The following is a 26,469-nucleotide window of genomic DNA, read 5'->3' as shown; positions in this document are numbered from 1 at the left end:
GTTAAATTGAATTAGCTACACAAGAACAACACAAGAAAAAATACATTGGGGATTGTGTTGCCAAACACTAAATACCTGTGTGAGTAGGGAATGCCATACCTCACACTCTGACTAGATACTTTGTTTATCTTGACGTCCTCTTAAGGAACTGTCAAATTTATTCACTGCTCTCCAGGGTTCAGGTCTGTGTCTAAATCAATGGTCTGATGTTAATTACGGTTGTTAGATGTGTGTGTGTGTCTTGTCCGAGGGGCGAGTTAGGGTGTGTACTGAGAGCAGGGTAAATTTGCACAGTGGCGTGGACAATAGCTCTGTTTAGTGACAGGGCAGGGACGTGACCTTTCTGCCACTCTCCATCTGGTCCAACAACTGAACGTGTGCTTCCAGCGCAACTTCGCCATCCTTCAGGGTTGCCTTCCACCCTGGGAAGAAGAAGGAGGAGGAGGAGGAGGAGAAGGAGGAGGAGGACTTTTACAGGGTGAGATGGGCACCTCCAAGCCCACTTGATTTCAAAAACAAGCTTGTGCCAAAGGGAACAATGGTGCATTTGGAGTTGTCTGGTAAAACGATCCACTGAGAAAAACAAACACCAGGCTTGAGTTGGGAGCTGGTGAGAACAGACCCTCTGCGAGGGCGAGAGTGGGGCGGGCTTGGGGCCTGATCGCAGGTGTTGATTGGTGGCTCGCCTTGACAGACACCTACAGGGCTCTGCAAAGGCCCAGCTTTCACTTAAAAATGGTGCCTGGGGTGTCTCAAAAGGTCACAGCCCTGTTGGCTCGCACCATCCATTAGACATGAAGCACTGCAGCTTACCTATCTTGCGTTTCAGCCGAGCGCAATACAGTTAACCTCAATTACGCTTGATTAGGAGGTGTGGAGAACTCACCGACAGGGCTGAAGCCCACCGAAAAGGAGCGTGCATCAATTATGCACCCTCAGATTGGATGAGTCGGGGCCGTCGTCGGGTTAGGCACAGCACAGGGGGGCAGAGGGCTTGTGTTTGTGCTCGGGTCACGCCGGGTTTAGGAAGAGTTGCATCAGGGTTTCAGATGTGGGAGTGTGTGGCTTCTGTCTGAGTTTGCAGCTTTACTGCTCTCCAGTCATGTGGCGGTGGGTAGCAGTGGTACACATACCGGGCGACGTACAAAAGAGGGGCATGTGGGCTTTGGCGCAGGCCCAGCCCTCCTCACCGTAATTACCCCATTACGCCTTAGTGGCGGATGGAGCTGTTACAGATGTTTTATGACGGGGGGCTCAGGGGGCTTTTCATTTTGTCTCCCTGATGAGGGACAGATTTATGGTGTAACTCAATGATTCCATTCAAGAGTGCATTTCCACACACATACACAACCCCCCCACCCCATCCCGCCCCATACACACACTGTGAAACACACACACACACACACACATATACACACACACTCACGCACACACATACACAAACAACAAACAGATGAGTTTTACCGGATGTGTTTTTGTAGGCTTCTGTCTGGGAGCCAGTCATCTTGCATGCATTTGTGTGAGTGGTACTGAGTACTACGCTAGGCTTTGTCTTTACAAAAGCTTTAATCAAGATTTCGGTAAACAAAAAATCTAGGAACTGACTTCTTGAGCATATATTTGTCTGTATAAAAAAAATTATAGACTGTGATACTGTATTTTGCTAGTGTGTTCTATAAAAAAAGTAAAATATAACAAAAGTGCATTGAGATATATTTACTGCTTTTCTAAAAGTGTGAACCTTGGTATTCTCTCCATCTTTCATCAATTAAAAAAACAAACTCTTCTATATTGCTCTAGGGACCATTAAAGAGTACTCTATTGCCTATACTTATCTCATTTGTTATTTTTAAACGTTCACTTTAAGGTTCAAGTCTAAGAGAAAGAAAGAGTGATGAGCATTTTCAAACAGTATGTGGCTTCAAAAGTCCTCGTTTCTCTGTGGTTTCTGCTGAATAGCTCTCTTAATTGAATAGGGTATGCGGTTCCCTCGGCACAGATAGAGAAAGTTCTTTATTACCATAAAAGACTTTAGTCAGGAAGTTGTGGAGGAACGGAAAGCTTGATCTGAATTTTGGATCGACTCCATATTGGAGAGCTTTACACAATTAAAAAATGAGATTTGCTCACTGTTTCTTTTTTAGTAAAAGGCTACACTGTAAAGTTACCAATCTAAAAGCAACACTGTTAGTGTTAAATTAACACTGTGAATGTTAAAATGTAACCCTATTAAAGCCTTATTGGTGCGGATTTAACACTGGCAAATTGACTGTGTACTGTGTAGTAAGATAAATTTAAAGCGATAGTCTGTACATTTTTGGGATACAGGGAGTTAGAGTGCTCTCTTTGGTGAGAATGTGTAATTGCACCAAGCGTGTGGAAGAGTACTTTTAAAACGTGCATTGTGTTGTAGTATCCTTTACAGCAGATTAATCTGATCATTATAAGTCAGTCACATTCAGTATTCAGGGAGAGCTCAGTCAAAACCTGGTAAAGGAAACTTGTATTTACAATTTATCAATGAAATACTGTCAAAATGTAGAGAGTGATTACATGTAACAAAGAGAGAAAGCAGAAAAAAAGTCTGACTATCTGATGGTTATATACCTTTACTGGCTAGTCCTTCATTTTTTTTGTCATTCTGAGACTGTGAATTATTTCTTAACTTATATTCTGAGTCTTTTTTAGTGCTGAGCAGGACAGTCTTGCGGTCGATAACAAATAATAGTCGCCTCTGAAAGCTAATGATTGTGAATTGTCAGGTACAAGTCATTTAACCAGCAAGGTCAGAAGAGGAACAGTTGGCATTAATCATTTACCAGCGTGACACAATGGGGCCTGGAGAGACTAGATAGCTTCACGCAGCTGAGGCTTTGCACCCCAAACACAGGGCCTTGTGTTACAGATAAAAACCTGCCTGACTGTCCTGTTGCTTTTCTCAAAGCAAGTAAATGTGTCCTTACTGTTCATTTCTGCATTATTAAAGTCATTTTTATATGAATTTAAGATGTTTTCTACAACCACTGAAGTGCTGTTTTGCAGATACGTGCATTTGTAGTACATCTTTGAATTTTTTTAACTAGTACTTTGGGTAATTTGGGGTTCGGAGAAAGCTGTTTCCTTGTTTCTTTACTTTCAGCTTTCCAGGGTCTGTCTAGCCGTGTCACATTCTTGTATCTGTTTCGGCAGATGTAACTTTATCTGATCTTCACTTTTGTCTTGCTTTCCTGTCTCTCACATCACTTAAGCACCGGCCACTGAGCTGCTCTCTGGCTCAATATTTCTGTTTGCAGAAGTCTGACCTCTTTCTGAACTGCTGTTAAGTGAAAGACACTTTCAGCTGTGGAATCAAATGGCAGTAACCATATGCCTTGCATCTGATACAAAGGTGGTGAGGAAGGTGTGTGTGTGTGTTTGTGTGTGTGTGTGCTGCTGAGGGGGTTTGGGGTGTGCATGTTATGGTGAAAAGGAAAGTACCATCTCTCTTTGTGGTGGTCAGGTGTGTGTGTGTGTGTGTGTGTGTGTGTGTGTGTGTGTGTGTGCATGAATGGTGGTCCTGGCTGGACAGGACTGTCTTCTCTGTTCCTCAGAGGGCTTTTACATGGATGAGTGCTGTGAGCAAACAGCATTCTTCTCTTTGTGTGTAGGTTTGTGTGTGTGTGTGTGTGCCTGGCTATAAGAGGCTGAAAACATTTATAGGTGTTTAAATGTGTGTGTGTGTATTTGTGTAAATTTTAAAATTGACAGTCCAGCTGTAACATACAGTACCTGTCTTAAACCAAACTTATATATATATAATGTATATAAATATAAATAAATATATAGTACATATACAGTTCCCTTAATCCCACTGAGCATATCCTTACAGCTTAGAGCTTAGATCAGGCTCAAAAAAATGTCCCAATTCACTAGCCGGGGCAGCGATAATGTATTGAACCGCGACCCTGACGACACGGGTTCAATCCTGCGCGAGGAACAGTGTGTTTATTTCTTTCTTTCTTTTTTCCTTTCTTCAGGGTTACCTGCTTTGATAACCACTGTTCTGCAATTGAGTTCAACAACCCTCTGGGCTGGAGAGCTACTAGTCTGTAGCACTCCATTCCATTACACTCCATTTTCCAAAACCAATTTTTTTTTTCGTGGCCTGCCACCAAATGGCTTGAAAAAAATATCTGGCCAGCGGCCAAACTTTATTGCTGACCCCTGCCCTGCGGTATCTACTGTATGTATTGGTAATTAATAGCATAGTAACAGTGTACAGTAAATATAATTTAATCAGATTTCACAATTTCTCTGATCCAGTACACTTGGAAAAACTGTGTAAAGCCTTTTTGATAAAAAATGTGCCACAGAATTTTTTTTTTTTTTTTTTTTACTTATGTTTAATTTTTATTAATATCTACACAAAGAATTAGAATCGGGCATAAAATAAAGTAAGAAAAAGCACTATATGGCACACCACACCACAGCCAACAGACATGCGACACACACACACCCACACCCACACCCACCCACACACACACACACACACACACACACACACACTTGACCAGGGAAGCGCTTGGAGGGTGGAGGCGTGAGGAAAAGGAAGGATGTTTAGTACAGAAACAACATTAATTCATTCCTTCAGCTCCTCTTTGAAGAGCGCAAGCCGCTATGACAGGCTAAACGTTTCCAGAGCTGTCACATTTCCACCCAATCCTAAAGAGCTCTCATGAGCACTCTTCCTTTCATGTTTCATTCTGTTTTCAAGATTCCATGATAAACAGACTAGGACAGGCTGGGACGAGAGGAGACATGGTAACAGAAGGAGGAAAGGCAATGTACACCAGGCCTGGCCCACCAGAGCATCCAGATGCCTTCACAAATTAGCTCTTTGTCTGCTTACTGAAGGGGCTTGAAATGTAAGTCCAAATTAAGAGCTGGAGTTGATCTTCAGTGTTCTAGGATTGCCAACATAGTGCACCAAATTAAATTAATGTATGTCTTAACCATCCCGCACAGGCCCCAGGCCACCCTTTTAAACACAGTCATAAATATACTCTTAAAAATGAAGGTGCTAAAAACTTTTCAATTGCAACTTTTCAATTAATGATTCTGTAAGGATCTGTTTTTGCAAATGAGAATAAAATAACTATTAAAAGGGTTTACACTTATACATTCATATTTCTTTGACAATATATTAAAGCCAAAAACAACAAAACAACAGCAATGTATAAGTGTATGGCTTTGAAATACATTTGGCATATTATATCAATATATATATATATACCAAACCACAATCACAGCTGCTTGATTTTTTGCACCAGGAGTAGCATAAAGTTATCCAAAAGCAGTGTGTAAGACTGGTGGAGGAGAACATGCCAAGATGCATAAAAACTGTGATTAAAAAACAGGGTTATTTCACCAAATATTGATTTCTGGACTCTTAAAACTTTATGAATATGAACTTGTTTTCTTTGCATTATTTGAGGTCTCTAAGCTCTGCATCTTTTTTGTTATTTCAGCTATTTCTCATTTTCTCCAAATAAATGCTCTAAATGAAAATGTTTTTATTTGGAATTTGGGCGACAAGTCTGTAATTTATAGAATAAATCAGCTAATGTTCATTTTACTCAAACATATACCTATAAATAGCAAATTCAGATAAACTAATTCACTGGTCTCTTAATTCTTAATTTAATTTTCAAATGAATCAAATATTCAATTTAATGCTATTATATTCATCTGTGTGTCTCAAAGGAATTTGTACATACAGAAGACTAGAAGATAATGTTGGGATTCTATTAAACATGAATTAGCAGTTGCTACATAGACTAGTGTGAGATTGTAATGATGTTTCGTAATTGTTTAAATTGTTATTGTACGTCAACTCAAATTTGGAACTTTTTAAAACATTTTAAAAATAGCAAATGATTGACAAACGTTCCAATAGTAGCTATTGTATAGATATGATTAATGAGTTAAATCACAATGCTGTATTAAATGTGTTTCCTACCCAGAACTGAATTCTCTCTCTCTCTCTCTTTCTCTCTCTCTCTCTCTCTCTCTCTCTCTCTCTCTCTCTCTCTCTCTCTCTCTCTCTCTCTCCATGCTTAGGCCCTTGGAGTATGTTGTGCTACACAGTGTTAGACGCCTGTAAAATGCTCTTGGGGAAACAGAGCATTTCCAGCTGAACTCCTCAACCTAAGCAGTAAAATAAATGTAAACTGAGGCAAAGAAAGAAAGAAAGGAAAAACAAAACGAGTGTCTATAAAAATAAAATCATAAAAATACCAGAACAGTAGTGAAACATCTTTTCATTCTTCTTAATAAAAGCCCTAAACAAGGCTGCATTAATGGCTAAGGTTTCATAACATGGGGCTATTTAAACGTCTATGAGTCTTGTTAAAGAGCTCTCTGTAGACAGGGCTGTGGTAGTGTCACTGAGCTGCCTGCTTCTCAGACTCCTGGCCTCTGCCAGAGCTGGCCGCTCTATAAATCTGCCCTCTACTTGGTGAAATATGAAATATGGAGGATATGAAGAAATATGATCGCGCTTAATGTGAGAAACTCCGGAAATCAAACGAGGAAGCTACTTAGATGAGAGGAAGATTGAGATCAGAGTGAGCTGGTGGGTCTGGCTAATGCTCTTAGGGGCTTGTGAAGAAATCCAGAAGTTCTCAGTGCTAGTCTGATTGATGCTAGGGGCTGTGGGGCTTTCCCTCCTTGATGTGTGGGATAGAGTTGGCCTGGCAGGTGGGATTCCTTGTGTGGAATGGGGAAAGGGAGCCCACCGGCAGCTCCAGGCCGAGGTGAGAGGGAGGGCTTGAGGTTGGTAGAGACTGCACTGCTCTGGAGACTCTGGAGAGAGAGAGCGAGTGTTCCCACAGGTCGATGTAGTGGCCCGCCCTGGGATTATGGCACAGGCTGTGGGGCTCCTGGTGGGTTTGGTATGAGGAGGGGGCATTCCAGAGTTCCAGCCAGGCTCATCGAGGATGGCTACTCCTCCTCATCTTGCTCCAAGGCAATGTGCCGGGGCTAACCAGCAGGATGCCCGCTGACAGGCATATCTCATTAACGGGGTGGCAGTTGAGGGCGGGGAGTGGGGGGCGGGGGTTCAGTAAGGGAGAAAGCCCAGGTCTGGTATACTGGAAACATTGTTGATACTAATTATATTTATAATTGAAAAAACATGCATAACCAGATGTCCAACACAGCCAGAAATTAGCCTAACATAAGTTTTAACATGAATTTGAATGATTGTTTCAAACATCTATAATAGAAGAAAATGTATATATATATATATATATATATATATATATATATATATATATATATATATATATATATATATATATATATATTATACAAGTAAACATTTTAACCATATTGCTTTTTTCAACTGATAGAAACAGCATTGTTACAATTAATTTGCCAGTGTTAAATCAACACTGTTAGACCTTAAATTATCATGAGTGTTAAAATCATGTTGATTTAACACTGGCAACTTTACTGTGCGTTCCTGGGACAGATTGATCTTGTGCATGTTTAACCTTTCTAACATTTTTCTCACATTAAACTAATCATTTTTGTATGACACTTCTGACACTTATGACAGTTACTTATTCATATATGTGTCACACAAATTAAGAATAAAAAAATATCTAGTGTTAATAAACTGCTCAATTTGACCTTCAACCAAAGATTTCACTTTTATTTATAAATGAGTATATGTAAAATTCCTATCCTGAGTTCAGCTTATTAAGGGTATTTTTGTTAATGATGTAAAATCATTAGATTAGATATGTATCATAATACTGACAGGAAATTCCTCACAAATGTAGAATATAAAAATTTAAGCCTTTCTAATAATTTTTCCCTTTTGGGAGAGCAAAAATGTGATTTATTAAGATTAAAGGCACTGATATTTCTAGAACTTTCTACAGGGAGAAATGGTTGAAACATGTGTTTTTGATGGAAAGGCTAGGGATTTGCAAAAATCTGAATGCTTCAAAAGTTTGATAAAGTATGAGTAAATCTCTTATCATGTCAATATCGGAAATCCACAAATGGTGTAGAGGCAAGTAGAGCACTCTATACCGTAGTAAGTAGAGCACTCTATAATCTATATCTGTGGGCTAGACTCCTTACATTAAATTCGCCTGCCCCTGTAACATGATTTAAACTGTGGTTTGCTCTGAATAAGACATAGTGATTTAAAAGAGAAAAATATATTATGCATTATTATGTTGACTCAACACAGTAAAGCTGTAATAGCAGAGCTTTTAATTTACAAACTCTCCTTAGTGATGTTACAAATGCATTCTCAGATGTTGCTAGAGTTGGGCCAGTGACTTTGGCTGATTGTTGGCTGCTCACTGGCTCCATCATCAGGCCAATGATCTTTATAGTGTGCCCAAAGGCCATGACTGATGACTGGTGTAGAAACCCTTTCAGTAGCTTTGCTATAACAAAGCTTACATAGCTCTGAGGGTTTATAATGCATAACCATTATCATCCACCAACCCATGAAGTATCATCATTATGCACTAAAAACAGTATTATCATTATCATTCATTAACCTACACAGTACTATATTATCATCCACCAACCCATGAAGTATCATCATTATCCACTAAAATACAATATTACATTATCATTCATTAACCTACACAATATTGCCATTATCATCCACCAATATATGCAGTATTACATTATAATTCATTAACCTACACAGTATTATATTATCATCTACCAACCCATGCAGAATTATACTATCATCTACCAATCTATAGAGTGCTGAAGTATCACCTCCTCCTCCTCCTCCTCCTCCTCCTGCTCATCATCATCATCATCCACTGAAATGCAGTATTATTATTATCATCCATTAACCTATTGAGTGTTAAGGTATCACCTCCTCCTCCTCCTCCCCATTATAATTCACGGAGCTATGGACCATTACCTAATCACTCACTAACTTACATGGTCAATTATCATTATCATTCATCAATCTATGCAGTACTACCATTTTTCTCAATCCAAAATGTAATTTTGTCTTACTGTTTCCTCACACTGCTACATCAACAAGGTGTAAAAGTTATTTTTTTTTATATATATAAAGTCATATGAGCGTACATAATGCATAAACAAAATGGAGCACTCAAATTTTAAACTGTTTTGAAAAATAACAATCATAAAATGAACAAACAAAGGCTTTCCAAAAGCACAGAGCTGTGTCAATAAAAGTGTGGATTTAGAGACATGTCGATTTTATGAGTGTGCAGTCACAGGACCAACACTATCCTCTTACTGCTCCCTGGACACATAAACTGGCTCAAGTGTTTATGCCTTGCAGCCGGTGATAGGGGTCTACTCTTGATTACAGCAGCAACGATGTGTTTGCAGACTGAATTATGTGTGTATTACGAGGACATATATTGTTATGCCTTTTTAACAGGCATAATAACACACATACAAAAGCTGAATAAGCTGATATATTAAATGATTGGCAACGTCTTCAAGCTGAAATATTGCATGCAATATATAGTATATAATGGCACGGTAGACTGTGTTGTTATGATGTCATATTGCTGGAGATGAGGTATCCCACCCCAGCGCAGCAGGGGTGTTTAACAAGGAGGTCTATGAGCTCAAACAGTGCCCTGAGATGTGTGTGAACAGGGTGAGTGCTTCTCTGCCAAGTACAACAAAGTAAATAAACAGTAGCGCATTAAAAAGCCTGGCCCATTCACCTCTGAACCGCTGCACCGGACTGTGCAAACATACATTTATCCTTAGCTTGTATTGACACTGAGCTCAGGCCGCAACCGTGTTCTTCCCCTGCAGTTTTTGCAAAGCACTGTATACGTTTTGAGTTAAAAAGGGTGAAGGCCAAGACTTGAGTGCCATACACATCATTTATCTTCACCCCTGCCTCAAAACACACATGCTCTAGTAGACCCATTGCTATCTTCATGGGGGGTTTCTATTGACCTATACACACGTTCCAGAAGTTTGGTTCTGCTGTGTCTATATTTAAACATAATGCTGACCTTTAGCTAAGCAATACAGTGGAAGTCATTTAACATATTTTGTTTTCAAGTATAAACTATGTTTTGAAATTTGCAAAAAAAAAAAAAAAAAAAACATAAATGCAATACAAATCAGCCAATTCATTTTCAGTTACAGCAGCAACTCATAATTCTCAAAGAGACAGAATTTCACACAGAAATTGATTTAAAATAAAATAAAATCTGCATTAACAGTACTCTCCCACATGCTCTGAGCAATTCCACATTATCACCAGAGTGGTCTCTAAAAAAAATTACAGACTGTCGCTTTAAGTTTAAAATGGTTCAAAACAGTAATGGTAAATTACTCACCTGAAGATTGTAAGGTATCACTTTACATAGATGGTCCACCTAACAATAATCAACATTAAACAACAGTCACCTAACTGACTGACTATTAATGCAACTGAACTCCCAGCTGAATCTCCCACGCTCAGCTCTACCTGCGATCTTCAGTCTCCGGACTACGATACCCAGAATGCACCACACACTGACATCACTCCCTCACTCAACCACAAGACACTGCACATGGCACGACCAGGAAGCTCATCACCAGAATATTGACCACACCTGCTCCACCCACTATAAATACACTTTATTGTTGGTTTTCCACTGTAAAAAGTGTTTTTTTCATTGCCTGTGTTAGCTTTTGTCATTTCTGATGTTTTTTTGTGTTTTTGACCCTGATTTTTTCCTGCCCTCTGATATCACCTCGTTGTGTATGAACCTTGGACTGTCTCTCGTTTATGGTATGTGTATTCCATCTTGCTGCTTTTCACTTTTCATGTGTTGACCCTGATCATTTTGATCACTGTCTGTGCCACAACTTTATTTAATACATTTCTTAAACTGCATCTGCGCTTGTCTGAGTCCTGTCCAGCCATGACACTCAGATATACTGTATGATGCATCTACGAGGAATTAACAACGGACAATTCAAGTAAACTGTTACCGATTGTAATGTTGCTTAAAGCTGTATCACAGAAATGTATAGCCTAAATATGCTTGAGACATGGTTTTATAGTTGTTTTGCAAGTTCCCAAAGAAAATGTTTTTTTTTTAGATTTTCCACAACTTCACTGTTGTCAACATCACAGCAAAAAAAATCATAAAAGGGTTTATGGACAATAAGTATACAAGAATTAACCTGGATATAAATACAGAAATCCAACCACACAGATTAATCTGTTTAACAAATTACAAATGTTAACAAAGCATGCTTTTGCACATCTTAAATGTAATAGGTGAATATTTCAAAAACTTTATAAACTTCATTTTTAGGTATATAAGACATTACAAGTTTAAAGTCATTTTATTTGTTCTAAAAAGGCTACCATTTTGGAGACACGGCAAGTGTCACTGTCACACAAAAATCAAAAATCTTGTATTTAAATTTTTTTTACATTTTTCATTTTTGACATGATGTGAATCTGGCTGTTGTCATAAATAATGGAAATGGGAATGCAGTGTATATATACACTTCATATATATATTATAGCTAATCAAAATTGTAGTATATATTAGGGGCTGTTTAGTTTTATACAGCAAGGTTGGGTAAATATAGACTATGCTATATATTACCATATACGCCTGTATAGTAAGTACAGCCAAGTCTGTACTTAATATTTGTGAGCCATTTGTTTTCCAGAATCACTCTGGCAACCTAAGAATGCTGCGTAAAATAAACAACCCACAATCACTTCCAGGTACACACTTGCATTCACTTTCTAACTCTTTGACTTTTAGGCTGCAATAATAACAAGAACTAAACAAAAAGTACCTGTGTCAGCACTGACCACATCATTAAAACTAGATACCTTACATAGCCTACCCTGCGCATATTTGGAAGTATTTTGTGTGTGTGTGTGTGAGAGAGTGTGTGTACATGCATATGACCTGCATTATCCCCCCCTAACTCCCCAAAAAAATACCCTGGTTACAGTCCTTCACGTTCTTGACTCATGATTTGAGGCCTGAGGCTGACGGCAGGGGTTCCATACTTAGTTTCCTGTAAAAAATACCTCCGCGCTCCACATCCTAATTAATCTGAAGGGCATGCCCAAGGTCCCTATAAAATCATACAAGACTATACCAATTTCCTGGTAGCTTGCGCACTACATGTGCTTCTTGTTCCTCGGCATAAGACTTTCCTTCCCTGCAACTCTGCGAAGATTTACGTCTCCTCCTTCTGCGTTCCTTTTTTTATTAAGCTGTTTTCACTCAGAGAGATTTAGGTATTATAACATGATACTAAAAAGATCTATTTTACCTTTACGCACAACAAAAAAAAAACACGAGGATTACATGAAGAGGGCCCGCAGGAATTTGTTCAGCAAACATGAAAAACATCTGGCTCCTGCTACTTTACAGCACAATAAGACTAAATCACGGCTCAGGATACAGTGCACTGTGAACACGGAGAATCGCATGGCTCTTTGCGTGGCTCTTTTCAGTTTCTGTGCGTTAACACAGGTGTGCGTGTGAGAGAGAGAGAGAGAGTGCATGTGTGTGTATAGATATTAAGTTACATGAGGTACTAAAGAGTCAAACACTGAAATGTAAAGAAACACACACTGATTGCTGTGAGTGCTCTGTCTTTAGACACAACAACAAATTTCCACAAAAAAGAAAATTTGTGAGTGAGGCACCGCACACTCTAAAAAACAGAGGTACGATATGAGTAGTTTTTTGTACTCAAAGGTACACTCTTCATAATTGTCCCCTCAAAGGTACAATATTGGTCTTTACAGGGTCAGATTTGTTCCCTCTGAAGTACAAAGTCACTTCTAACAGCAATAAGTACAGATTTGTACCATTTAACCAGCCTAAGGTTACATTCAGTATTCTGTATCACTGTACTAATAAACTATATATATATATATATATATATATATATATATATATATATATATATATATATATATATATATATACTTTAATTGCACATTTTTTATTTGAAAGCCAGAACATTTTAGATCATCAAGTTTTTTTGACACATATTCAGTTGATGATAATGTTTATAATCTTTACTGGCACAAAAACCATGGGTACAAAAAAAGACTTTCACTGAAAGCTACTTTTTTGTACCTCAATATAAGGTACAGCCCCAGCAACAAACTTTATACTCTTTTAAGTACAAATCTGTACTTACTTTTTTTAGTGTGCAGAGACCCTTTATATTCACTTAAAAATAACAGTGTTCTACAGCACTTTCAGAAGTCCAAACACCAGTCGCGTACTGAAGACCTATACTATATACTATAAAGTATTTACTGCATACTGATCTTAATAGTGTGGGTCAGGCAGTGTAGTACACAATATGTTAATGCATTAAAGCAGTAGTCCTCAAACTTTTAGGCCATGTACCACCAATTACCAATTACCCAACTAAAACCTCCAAGTACCACCTACAGGCCATTTCACATAAACACGTGTAGTTACCACATACTTAGTTATTTATACACTGTAATCAAGATATGTATGTAATCCACACATATACACATTCATATCTTGTTGTGTGGAGCTTGCACACTTTTTTTGTAGTACGTTATTTGATTGGTTATTGTTTCTGGTTAATACAGTATTCCTACTGAGACTCTCAGAAGGATTTAGACAGAGGAAAATAACAACATAAGGGCCAACCAATGAACTTCATAGTTTTTTACCTTATTAAGCTATTGAGTGTAATACAGAAAGTGTAGTGAACTGTTGGTGACTGGCTGATTGATGTATGATTATCATATCTTGTGACATTCCACAGGGTTTTACTGTAGGACCAATAAAACTGATATTAATAATGATAAAACTGTAGCTCTGAGAGTGAAGGACTGAATTAAACTTTAACTAAAGTAATGCTAGGAAAATTACAAGTGGAAACTTTATAGATTAATATTTCAAATGCAAGCAGATGTTTGTATGAGGTCATCTAGTGTACCACCTTAGGATGCTTCGAGTACCACCAGTGGAACCCGTACCACAGTTTAAAAACCACTGCATTAAAGCATTCTTTATCAGCTTACATCAGCTTACATTTTTTTCTTTTCCTTTCTCTTTATGTATGTATGTATGTTTTCTAATATCGTTTAAGACGTGAATAGCTCTTCCCTTTCCGTTTAGCATTGCATTGTGGGATAATAGTGTCCATTATAAACATGCTTATACTGTGGATATTTGAATATACTCAGCTTAATCCGTACTACATACCTCATACTCAAACACTAGTTTACAATTGTGACGCCTTCCTTAAATCCTATAGTAGAAATTATACAGGTTAATCACTGTTGTAGTGCAGTGGTGTCACAGAAGAACCACTTTTAGTTTCTTTAGTTTCTACATAAAAAACCCACCAATTTCTTCCATTTTGTTGTGCATGTTTGGCTACTTTTTATTTGACTTATGGCCTTCTTTGCTAAAACCCTGAGAGAGGTTTTATTTTGATCTACTGTCACTGTTCTGACTCATCAAACTGAATGTTGCAAAAGTGTACATATACTTTAAATTCAGTTGTGAAGACAAGGGGCACTGCACAGCTTGATTTAAGTCATGTCAGTGTGTCTTTGCTGTTGAAACATCAGGAAAAGTATGCTTTACGTGGCTCGAAATGTGCTTCCTGATTTTGGCAGATTGCTATTTTAATGGTGCATGTCCATTTGTGCATAACAAGTGGGGGGTGTGGACAATAATTCACTGTCAAGGTAGTAATAAATGTTTGCCTGTTCACTGGTGTCTATCTAGGTTGTTTTCAGTCAGAAATAGGCCAAAATTCACCTGAACACATCTCGTTTTAAGTCTACCACACCCATATTCATAAATATATTCACAAGCACTGTTGCTATTTAAACAACACAGGTGCAAGGTGTGCAAATCGACTGTTTGCAGGTGTAGGATAACAATGAATATAGCAACACAGCAACAGGGTGTAAGACAGGGCCCAATGTGGATTTATTTGACTTGATACAGTAGTGGATCTATTCATCAACATTCCAATAAACTGTTTATCTAGCATTATTCAGAGATATTTAGAACATAGCTATCTAGCTGGGTCTTAGGCTAATATCTTACCTGGCAACCTCACAAGCACCTCATGCAGCAGCTACACCAGACCAATGGACCATGTCTCTGGGTATAGCTGTTGGTTTCCTGTTGGTTTCCTCTCTACAAAGTGGTAAGAGTGTGTATGTTTCGATGGATGTTTTACATGTATCCCTATATGAACCGAATAAAATAGACAAGTTTGTGTTGTTCTCTGAAAAAATGACAGTATCAATTACCTACTATTCGTTACTGAACTCAGTGGTCAACTTGTTTGAATGTTCTCTATATTTTTTCAGGCAGATTTTATAAAGATAGTCTTTTTTGCACATCTAGTCACTGATTTCTTTGCTCATTCTTCTTTACAAAACAGCTCAAGCTCAGCCAGGTTGGATGTAGAGCATCTGTGAGCAGCAATTTTCATGTCTCTCCACAGAAGCTCAGTGGTATTTAGTGTCGACAGATTCTTCCACCTGAGCTGTGGATTTCTGCAGCTCCTCCAGACTGACCATGAGCCTCTTGGCCGCTTCTCTGATTAGTGCTCTCCTTGCTCGATCAGTCAGTTTGGGTGGACAGCAATGTATGTTTTGGTAGGTTTGCAGGTGTAGAATATATTTTCCATTTTTGGATGATGGATTGAACAGTGCTGCTTGGGATGCTTAAAAGTTGGAAATATGTTTTTTATAACCTAACCCTGCTTTAAACTCTTTCACAACTTTATCTCTGACCTGTCTGGTGAGTTCCTTGGTCTTCATGATGCTGTTTGTTCACTAGTGATCTCTAACAAACCACTGAGGCCTTCACAGAACAGGTGTTTTTATTTATACTGAGACTAAATTATATGAAGCTGGACTCTATTAATTTATACAGTGACTTCTGAAGGCAACTGACTGCACTGGATTTTATTTAGGGGATTCGAAATAACTGAATGTAGCTGAATACTTTTGCACATCACACTTTTCAGATTTTTATTTTATAAAATGTTTTGAAAACAATGTATCATTTTCATTTCACTTCACAATTATTTGCTACTTTGTGTTTGTCTTTTACTTAAAATCTCAATAAAATACATCTAAGTTTTTGGTTGTAAAGAGACAAAAAGTTCAAGGAGTATAAATACTTTTGCAAGCCACTGTATTTTTAAGGAAACAAAAGCCGTTTGCCCAGGTCAGGATAAGAACTTTTTATTTTTAAATGTGTGTGACAGAGTAAAGATTGTGCTTCAATGAATGTGTATGCTTCTCTTAAGTGTACATCTAGACAACCCAGAAAAAAAAAGAAGAAAAAATAAGTCTTTTCTCTGCCTTTATCCTCAGTGACCCCCAGAGGACAGTGCCAGCATGTCTATCTCAGCCTGCAGAATGAACCTAGTTGTTGGTTTACTTCTCTAACCCTCACAAAATAAGGTATGTACTGTATAATCTGGGAGAACCTTCATTAACACTGTTCCACAAGAACCTGGTTCACGCTCTGTGCTCTACACCTCTAATGTGAGGTGGGTTTCACATAACAAGAATGTTTTCATTGGCCTCCGACCAAGGAGCAGGAAAAGAGGGGACTCCGATTGGGCCGTAGCAACAGACCGGCCTCAAGGAAACAACTGTCGCTGGGCAAAGGCAAGAACTTTTACTGTCTGATGGATGAGGGAGCTGAAAGAGTATTGATAAGCAACTGTTTTGGTTGCAGCAGCAAAAAAAATCACTCGAGAACAATGTGTGAAGTCAAAGGGAGGAAACTAGGATGTGCAGCCATAAAGTCACTCTCTGGAACAGGGGCAGTGTTCTCACACCCTAGAAGTTCATGCTCAACTGGTTGCCAGCTCTACAGGGTGGAAGTGAGGTGTGTGAAAAAATGTGAACAGTCTAACACTAGTGTACAGTGGTGCTAGTGAAAGCTTGTGAACTGTTCTGCATAAATTTGACCTAAAACTTCATCAGATTTTTACACCAGTCCTAAAAGTAGATGAGTATCAAGAAAATCAAACAAATGAGACAAAATTAAAATATTAGATTTTGTCACTTATTTATTGTAGAAAATGATCCAGAGTGATCATAATTTGTAAAATTAGAGTCAGGTGTTTTTAATAAATAAAATGACAGGGTAACAAATGTCTCAAACAGGCATTGAGCATAATTTTGGACTACACAGCATTTTGTACGGCAACTATACTCAATCCCTGTTCAGGAAACTGCCCCTTAAAGAACAGCGACAAACCATAGTCTGATCTTCACAACACATATTTGTGGAAGTGCATCATGTAAAAATCAAATGAGATTTCTAAGAAGCTCAGAAGAAGAAACGATGGCTTCAAAACTCCAAAAAAATCATATTTATTATTTTATTATATTTAAGTTCTCTTGTCATGTAGGATGGCATTGTATGACAGTTTATTCATTTATGGTAGTGCACATAATTATTATAATGATTATATATGAGTATATTATCAGCAGTGTCAGTGGAATATGCAAGTAGAAATGCTTATTAAGAATCTAAGCCAAAAGTGTCTATACAAGTATTGAGAGAAAAGGCTCATAATAGAACACTTTCAGGTGCTATATATTATTTTCTTTATTTTTATACAAAATTTAAATATTTTTAATGTTCTGTTAAAGAACCACAAACAAGAAGTATAAAGAACTGTTTGACCAGATGCATTGAAAATGATTTCTTGAGTTATCTTGTAACTTTTATCATAGAACCTGTGAAGAACCTGTTTTTAAGGGTGTAGTCTAACACATACTCAGATATCACTTGCATTTAATGTGTTGGATTTTCACTTGCTTACCTGGATTTCACTTCAGGGCACAGCTCTATGGAGATCTAAATCTGGGACTTCCAACAACATCATGCTCTTATAAAATGGACATTGTGATTTGTCGCATTGCTATCTTGGCAGGGAATTCGTCGCTGTCCAATGAAAAACAAGTATCTCCATTTTTGTCGATTTTCAGTTTACTACATAATTTGAACAGACAAACTGTCTCTTACACTGTGCCACAATATCTTGACGAATGGACCAATAGAAATTCTTCAAAATTACCTGGAATAAACTGTTTTTACACTGACTTCCATTGAAAGTTTAGAAGGGTTTTTTCTCTCTTCTGTAAAGTTGCTGTTTTTGAGATGCTTGTTTTTTCATTGGACAGTGACATACACCCCTTATACCACACGTGCCTATTGACATCTATGCCAACTTTTACATCAACAATAAACAGAATGAAGCAGGCTAGTTTCCTTTGCAGAGGTAGCTGCTGCGTTAAAATTGCAAAGTTACAGTTGCTAGGTGGTTTCTTTGTGGTTGCTATGGTATCTCTGTTGGTTGCTGTGATGTTTCTAAGCGGTTGTTATCGAATACCAGGCAATTTCTATGAAGAGACTAAATGGTTTCCATTGGTATCCATGTTGCTTGCTATGATGTTTGTAAGTTATATAGTATATAGTATCTCAGTTGGTTGACAGTTATGGGATATATTCCAAGATGAATATATATATATATATATATATATATATATATATATATATATATATATATATATATATATATATATATATATATAATCTATTAAAAATTATACATATTGTACATGTTTTAAACAAATGAAACATCACATTTCCGTAAATTATCAAAATGATGATTTCATTATTCTCTCTCTCTCTCTCTCTCTCTCTCTCTCTCTCTCTCTCTCTCTCTCTCTCTCTCACACACACACACACACACACACACACACACACACAGACATATACCCAGGCTGAAAGCTTAGGCAGTGAAATGTTTAAAGTAGCCTAAGTCTTTGTCAAAGGTTAGATACTCCAGCGTCCTCTAATCAGGCCGTATTCTCAGTTTCCTCCCAGCCATGCTCCATAAGTTTCAGTCCTGTATTGTAACATAGCAGCTCTTTGATCTGACTCCCTCATTAGCATTGCAAATACCTGTGGGTGGCTGTGGGTGCTCTCGCAGAAGGGGGTGGCTGGGAACAGAAGAAATACTTGTGTAACAGCCCAATACATATCAGGGTTAAGTTTATTGGTTTTGAAGCATATTTGCCATTTGTTGGGAAACACTAAACCAGGGAAGGTTCCTGGCGAAGTGCTGGGGTGGTGCTCTTTTCTGGGTCAGTGAGAACACTGAGGAAATCCACTCTGACATTAACAGGCTGCTATAGGAAGTGTTGTTGGATTAAATTAACGTGGTCCTGGTGGGTGCAGGGGCGGGTGGGGGATGAAAAAAATGGGGTGGTGGGGGTTGTGGGGTGATGCTATGTTAAAAATGAAAGGGGAGGGGGGTCAGCTCGGGGTGTTCATGATGCATTTTTGTTCATGCGATGTGAAGATCCTGACTGTAGTGAGGAAGGAGGAGCGGGAGAAGTTTTAATAGGCCAGGATGTATTCCTAATATTCCCTTTTTACAACATAATTATGCCCTGAGCACAGGGCGCGTCACCCAATGACAACAACAGAGCGTAAAGCGTGACTCACACATGACGTGGTGCTCTGTTACTGTGTGTGTATTAGCGTGTGTGTGTGTGTCTGTGTGTGTGCATGAGGGGCCATGCACTTGTAATTTTATACACTGAAAAAAGTAAAGCATGGAATGTGTTCATCATTTCCACACACATACAAACTTATAACCGACTCACATTTTTACTGTTTGTTAATTTTTTTTTCTCATGTGGAAATGATACTCATTACCTGACAAAACCATGTTCATTATATTCAATATATGTTTCATATTCTTAAAAACATTTCTACACTTAATAGTGTTGATGTTTATTAATTTTACATAGATGTTTAAACATGAATTAGTTTCCAGAGCTGTATATGATCTACAAAAATATTACATTTAGACAAAATTCTGTTTACCTTGACTTTTTTCATTGACAGCTACGATATTTTTCATAATTTCTACAACAAAACGTTTACTTTGCATTTTTCTAACTTTTACTTCAAAAAACAAGACAACATGCAATATTTTAAGTGACCCAATGTGACTATTGAAATTTTTTTTTTTACTTTTTTTAAATACTTTTTACTTTTTACATTAAGAGCTAAAAGTGTATTGATTGTCTTTTTTGTTACATTTCCTTTACATCTCCGGTAAAGTTTTTCTGAATGATTTTTTTAGATTTTGTTTCCAGACAGATAGTATTCAGCTCATAAAAGTTCTTTAACCCTCCTATTATGTTCTTTTGTCAGGAACAGCAATGGTATTCCGAGGTTAATTTGACCCGGTGCATGTTTAATTATTCAAAAGATGTCTGAAACCACCCAAAAATCCTAAATATAAATATTGTATATCTAACTCAATTGCTAATTATTCTATCAATATTTAGTGCAATGGTGTTCCTTATCTCTAACAGTTAATGGTTCAATTAGGATAATTCACTCATTTGTTCATAAAAAAATAAAATGTTCAAACTTTTAAATTTTAAGTTTCACTATCTTACTACTTTTTAAAAACCAACATATAAAACAATAGTTTTACATAACATATGTTTATAGCATTGCAACTTTGTTTTAGTTTTAGATTTAGCAGGGGTTGGTTGCAAATATGTGAGATGAACCGTTTTCATATTATATGTTGATTACACTAATTAAGGCAAGCAGAAGAAGTTTCATAGTAAAAAAAATACTTTAACCTTAAATTTTAATACTTTTAACTATTTTTCCTAGATCTTCAAACTTTAAAACGGGTCAAATTGACCCGGAACATAACAGGAGGGTTAAGTCTGTTACAGAAGCTTCAATTTCTGTAAAGCTGCTTGAGAAAAGTAGTGTTACAAGTGTGTAAAGCTGTGTTAACACAAAGGAGGGGCTAATGTGAAGAATTAAAAATACAGTATATGTACCGTATACAGAGGCGTGCTAAAGCACCACCAACTCTGCCCTTTATCAACCAAAGTGCCCTTTTGAAACTTAGTTTTTTATATATATATATATATATATATATATATATAAATATTAATATTATTATTACTAAGATTTTACTGAGGTCAGTTTGAAATTATCTTTTGAAAACCTGAGCGATTAAAAACGAGTGAAAACAGAATGCCCTGAAATCAGCTTGCACACACCCGACCTCTCTCTTCCTCTGTCACGTGACCCTGCGCGCAAGGCACATATCAGTTCAGTTCAGCGAGTCTTCAGCACAGCACGCACGGCAACAGATAGGCTTCTTCTCCCCCGTGTCCCACCAGCCAGGTAACATACACATCAAGTAAAATCCTACCGTTTGCCCTCTAAGCCCGACGTGAAATCATTTTGTTGTGCAGTAAAATGTCTCATACAGCACCAAACTACTAAGCATCTTTAGCCGACTGGTCACTAGATAAACTACATACCTAGACCACATACAGCTCCGGTTCTGGACTGATTTGCTTGGGGAGGCAGTAAAATTAAGTGGGCATGTTGATATTCATGTTGAACCAAGGAGGACGCTGCTTTAAAGACAGTGGAAGGTAAACAGAAGTTAACTGAAGGACTTAACAATGACTGTATATAGTTAATATTGTATATGTATTTTATCAGTTGGTGGTGTGAAAGTTTTCCATTGAAAACTCAAGTTTAGAGAATGTTACAAATAAAAGTCAAATTTCATTCAACATGTGCGTGTAATTTTTTTTTATAATGAAGTGTTCCAAGTGCGCTAAAAAGTGCCCTTTTTCCCCCTGAGCACTTGCCCCCAAAATGTCTATTTGAATTAAGAGAATTAAGAGAATTCAGGGACATTATTGTTTTTATCATATTATTATTTTTAGGGCTTCTTCCATTTGAATCTGTGGACAAACCACTTAAGGTGATTTCTAAAAGCTTCCTCAAAGCACCTTAAAAGGTTTCCACAAAGATCCCAATTGAAGAGGCTCTAAAAAGTAAAAGTCCCTCAAGGCACGTTTAATACGTTTAACAGTGAGAGCGGGCCCTTTCTTCTTGTTCGGTCAGACCGAGGAAAGTTCCAGCCTTTGTCCTTGAGCGAGGGTCACCAAAGCGTTCAGGAAGGAGATCACGGAAGCAGAGCTATCAGCTCGGCCGCAGCCCGCTCCAAAACCGGCCGGCCTACCGCCCACTCTCTGAGATGAAGATTACAGTGGGATAAGGCCTGCAGGGGAGAGGGGAGCGGGAGCTGCAGGCTTGAGTGGCCGCCTCCTCATAGCTGTCTCTCATCACGCCATTGACCCCCCAGGAAGCGTTAGATGCCAGGGCCGGTTTCATAATTCTCTTATCCGGACCGAATCTGGGAGATAAGGCCGGAGGAGTTGAAAGTGTAAACGGAGCACCGTGGTGCTGGAGTCCTGCTGCAGACCCATTCTTTTACCTGCCTGCCAGATTCACTTACAGCCTGCATCCTCCCCTGCACAAGCAAGTGTGTATTAGTGCTACAGACTACAGAGGTCTGTGTGTGCATGTGTGTGTGTGTTTGTGTGCGTGTGTGTGCGGTGGACTTGCAGGGGGCCTCGGCCCTGATGGCCTACCTCAGCGCCCTCATCATGAACCACACACACACATATACTTACACACATACACTCATATATATATATATATATATATATATATATATATATATATATATATATATATATATATATATATATATATATATATATATATATACACACACTCATACAAGTTGGACTGGGAGAAATGTGATTGATCTACAAAGAGAGAGTAAGAGAGTAAGAGAGAGGTTTTGGTCACATCCTGTAACTGGTGCTGATTTCCCTCTCCTGAATGCAGCCCTGGAGTATATCTGGGGTTCAGTGTCACATTTGTATATATTTTCAAAGATCATTGAGAAAGTGAGTGGTGGGGGAAGCCGGGGGGCCGCGGAGGTGGGCTCAGACCCGCGCGAGTTTAAAGCAGAGCGGCCTCGCAGACATAAATCTGCGTCACGGACGGCGGATGTGGCTACTGGGGAATGCGCTAATTGATCCACAGATCACATGAATTTTACAAACAAAGGTTTAAAACATGAAGGCGGCTCTTTTTTTTTTCACCCCTTTCAAAAAAAAAAAAAAAAAAAAAAAAGGTCCACCCCACCTTTAGCCCAGCCTCGTGCAGTCTGCTCCTCTCCTCAGTCTGCTCACTCATCCTGTCTTTAAAAGCAGCGCAGTTCCCCCAGTGCATGACGTGCTACAGAGTAATAGATGGTTTCTGGCTCAGTAATTAATATCAGCAAGTGTAATTTAGGATGTTCTGGATTTACAGCTTGTAATTAGCTCCGATATTACCTGTGGCCATATGATTCATGCTGTTTAAAGCCAGTGATGTTTTATTTCCAAGCTGTTTTATAAGACCATTCCTGATAGTCAGAGACGTGTCCATCACGACTTCTGCTGTAATCTCACGTAAACCTTTTATTCACAGGGAAACTGGGTCAGTATATATATGAATGCTGTAAGAATGCAAGAAAGTAAATCTTGTATATCAAATTGTATCATGTTGAAAATCGTGCATTTCTAACATCAAAGTTTAAAAATGATAGAAAATAGCAATAGAATGATAGAAACATAGATTTCGACTCTCGGTTGCATTTTGTTTTAGCTCATTTTAGTTAGCTTAGAGCAGCAGTCCCTATGAATTTTTATTTTATTTTAAAAAGGAGTATTTGTCCTGTGATGGAAGGGAACCAGTTTTTAATCAATGCTATAAGTGTCCTGGCGCTACTATGTCTGTAACATTGCATATAATAATTCTGAATAGTGGTCTGGGAGGTTTGATGGTATTGTGATAGTATTTCATGGCAATGAACAAAATACACAAAATAGTTTATTTAAAAAACAATTATCTGCATTAAAAGTGCTCTTCATGCCCTGTGTAATTACACATTCCTTACAAGAGAGGTCTCAAAATCCTCCAAATGTACAGATTGTTGCTTTAAATAAAAATCTAAAACTGTAAGAATCAAATGTTTTATTAGAAAAAATAAAAATATAAACGGTATACTCAAAAACACAGAATTTCACATAGCAATTACTTTACAATAATCTGCATTAAAAGTACTCTTCTTCATGCCCTGTGTAATTACATATTCTCACCAGAGATGTCACAAACCCCCTCAAACTTACAGATTGTTGCTTTAAATAAAAATCTAAAACTGACAGAATCAAACTTTTTATATTTTTAATTTTTCACTTTTTTATTTTTATTCACAGTGATATTTGTTATTGAGTTAATGAGTGTTTTGATAAAAAAATGTATACAAAATAAGGGTGGTACAAGAACTATTTGTTCAGCAAAGCATGAAAAGAAACATTTTGGTTGGATAAATAACTGTTTAAAAGGTTTAAAAAAGTTTTTTTTTCCCCCAACGTTCTTTACACTCCTTTACAAACAAATGTCCATTACAATTGTGCATTGTTCTTTTATTATGGTATCATTCAAACAACTATTTGTAGCATCTTTATTTTCAAGTGTGCATGTGATCAAATAGATAGATTCAATTCAGAAAAAAAAAACTAATAAATTTCGATCACTACATAAAAGAATCACCTCAGAACACAAAAATGTATTAAGAGAAAAGCACATTTTCTGATATGGACAGTAACAAAATGTAAAAAAACAAAATGGCTCAAATTCTGACTTATTTATTTTGTTAAAAAATAGGTTTAAATAAAGTTACTTGGTTAATGGTTCTAGATTTTTTTTGTTGGTTCCAAAATAAATTTTTTTTTGAGAAACAGATCCGAGTATAACACATATTTTAAAGAATTAAAGAAGTAATCATAAAGTTTCTTTACAAATCCAAAGGTGGTTCTTTTATAAGAACCCTTTTGTAGCACATTTATTTTTTTCACATTTGTTTGTGTGAAAATCAAACCAGAACAATGTGGATTAACAGAAATAAAAAACAATTTAATATATTTTTTTTTTACAAATTTACTCAAGTACAACAGTGTTAAGGTCAGTGCAGGTAATGTTTTCAGTCTCACTGCAGAACGTCCATAGATTCACTGTCTATGTTTTGTGTAAGATGAGACACTTTCCTATGTTTGAATCAACAAGGACCTGATTGTGAGCACCCAAAATTTTCTCCCTCAGTCTTCATCCTCCTCTTTACTTCCACGCCACGTTTTAGCAGGCCCAGATTATAGACCTCTGCAGCATTTCTTGGATATCACAGTAATTCAGTAATGCCCTGGCATGAGAGGACTCTCCCCTTTAATTATCTGTAGCCAATTTTGCAAGGCTGAGTTTTTTTTTTCCTTTTTCTTTCTCTCAGAGCCGTTGCTGTCTCATTCCTTTCATCTCCGCTCCCACCTGATTGTGGGCCGGTGTGAATTTGAGGGTACAGTGTGCTGAAAAACAAAATGACACGCTGGAGGAGTGGGGCTTTTACACGCCATTCTCTTTATGTAATGAGACTTCAAGCCTCGCAGGCATAAACCAGCCAGACTCACACACACTTACACACACTTACACACACTCCATTCATCTGGTGTGATTCATATAGAACATGTTAAAGCATTGGCTGCTGCTCGGCGGTTGCCAAAAAAACAAAAATAAGTTTGGTTAAACCTCAACAAAGTGGCTGTAGAGTGATTTATAGATTCTCTCACACTAATTACTACTGTACACATCTGATGCTTTTATAGCATGTTCAGTTTTATGTGGTGTTAGGGTTGTTTTTTGATGGTTAATGAATGTTTTTATGGGGTCAGTCAGAGGTCAAATGCTACAGATTACTCCACATAGAAATACTTGTCTAAGTAATCACGCCACGTTTTGGTTCTGGAAGTCCGAGGTCGCTGTAGCACGCTGAGCCTTTCACACAAGTTCACGTTGGATTTAGTTAATCCAGTTATGTGTTATACATCATTATAATACAGCTTTGTAAAAAATTAGAGACCACTTAAAAATGATGAGTTTCTTTGATCTTACCAAATTAAAAAAACTTTAGAATATAATCAAGAAGATGGATGATCACAAGTCATCAAACCAAGCTGAACTGCTTAAACTTATGCACCAGAGGTGAGTAGCATAAAGTTATCCAAAAGCAGTGTGTAAGACTGGTGGAGGAGAACATGAAAGATGCATGAAAACTATGATTAAAAACCCCCAGGGTTATTGCACCAAATATTGATTTCTGAACTCTTAAAACTTTATAAATATGATTTTTTTTCTTTGCATTATTTGAGGTCTGAAAGCTCTGCCTCTTTTTTTTTGTTATTTTAGCCATTTCTCATTTTTTTACAAATAAATGCTCTAAATGACAATATTTTTTTGGAATTTGGGAGAAATGTTGTCAGTGGTTGGTAGAATGAAACTACAATAAAAATGTTTATTTTACTCAAACATATACCTATAAATAGCAAAATCAGATGAACTGATTCAGAAACTGAAGTGGTCTATTTATTTTTTCCAGAGCTGTATATGTAAATGCTCCCCCTCCTTT

This window comes from Astyanax mexicanus, chromosome 6 (assembly GCF_023375975.1).
Source record: "Astyanax mexicanus isolate ESR-SI-001 chromosome 6, AstMex3_surface, whole genome shotgun sequence".
In the NCBI taxonomy this organism is placed as follows: domain Eukaryota; kingdom Metazoa; phylum Chordata; class Actinopteri; order Characiformes; family Acestrorhamphidae; genus Astyanax; species Astyanax mexicanus.
Note: the sequence above shows the minus strand (reverse complement) of the source record.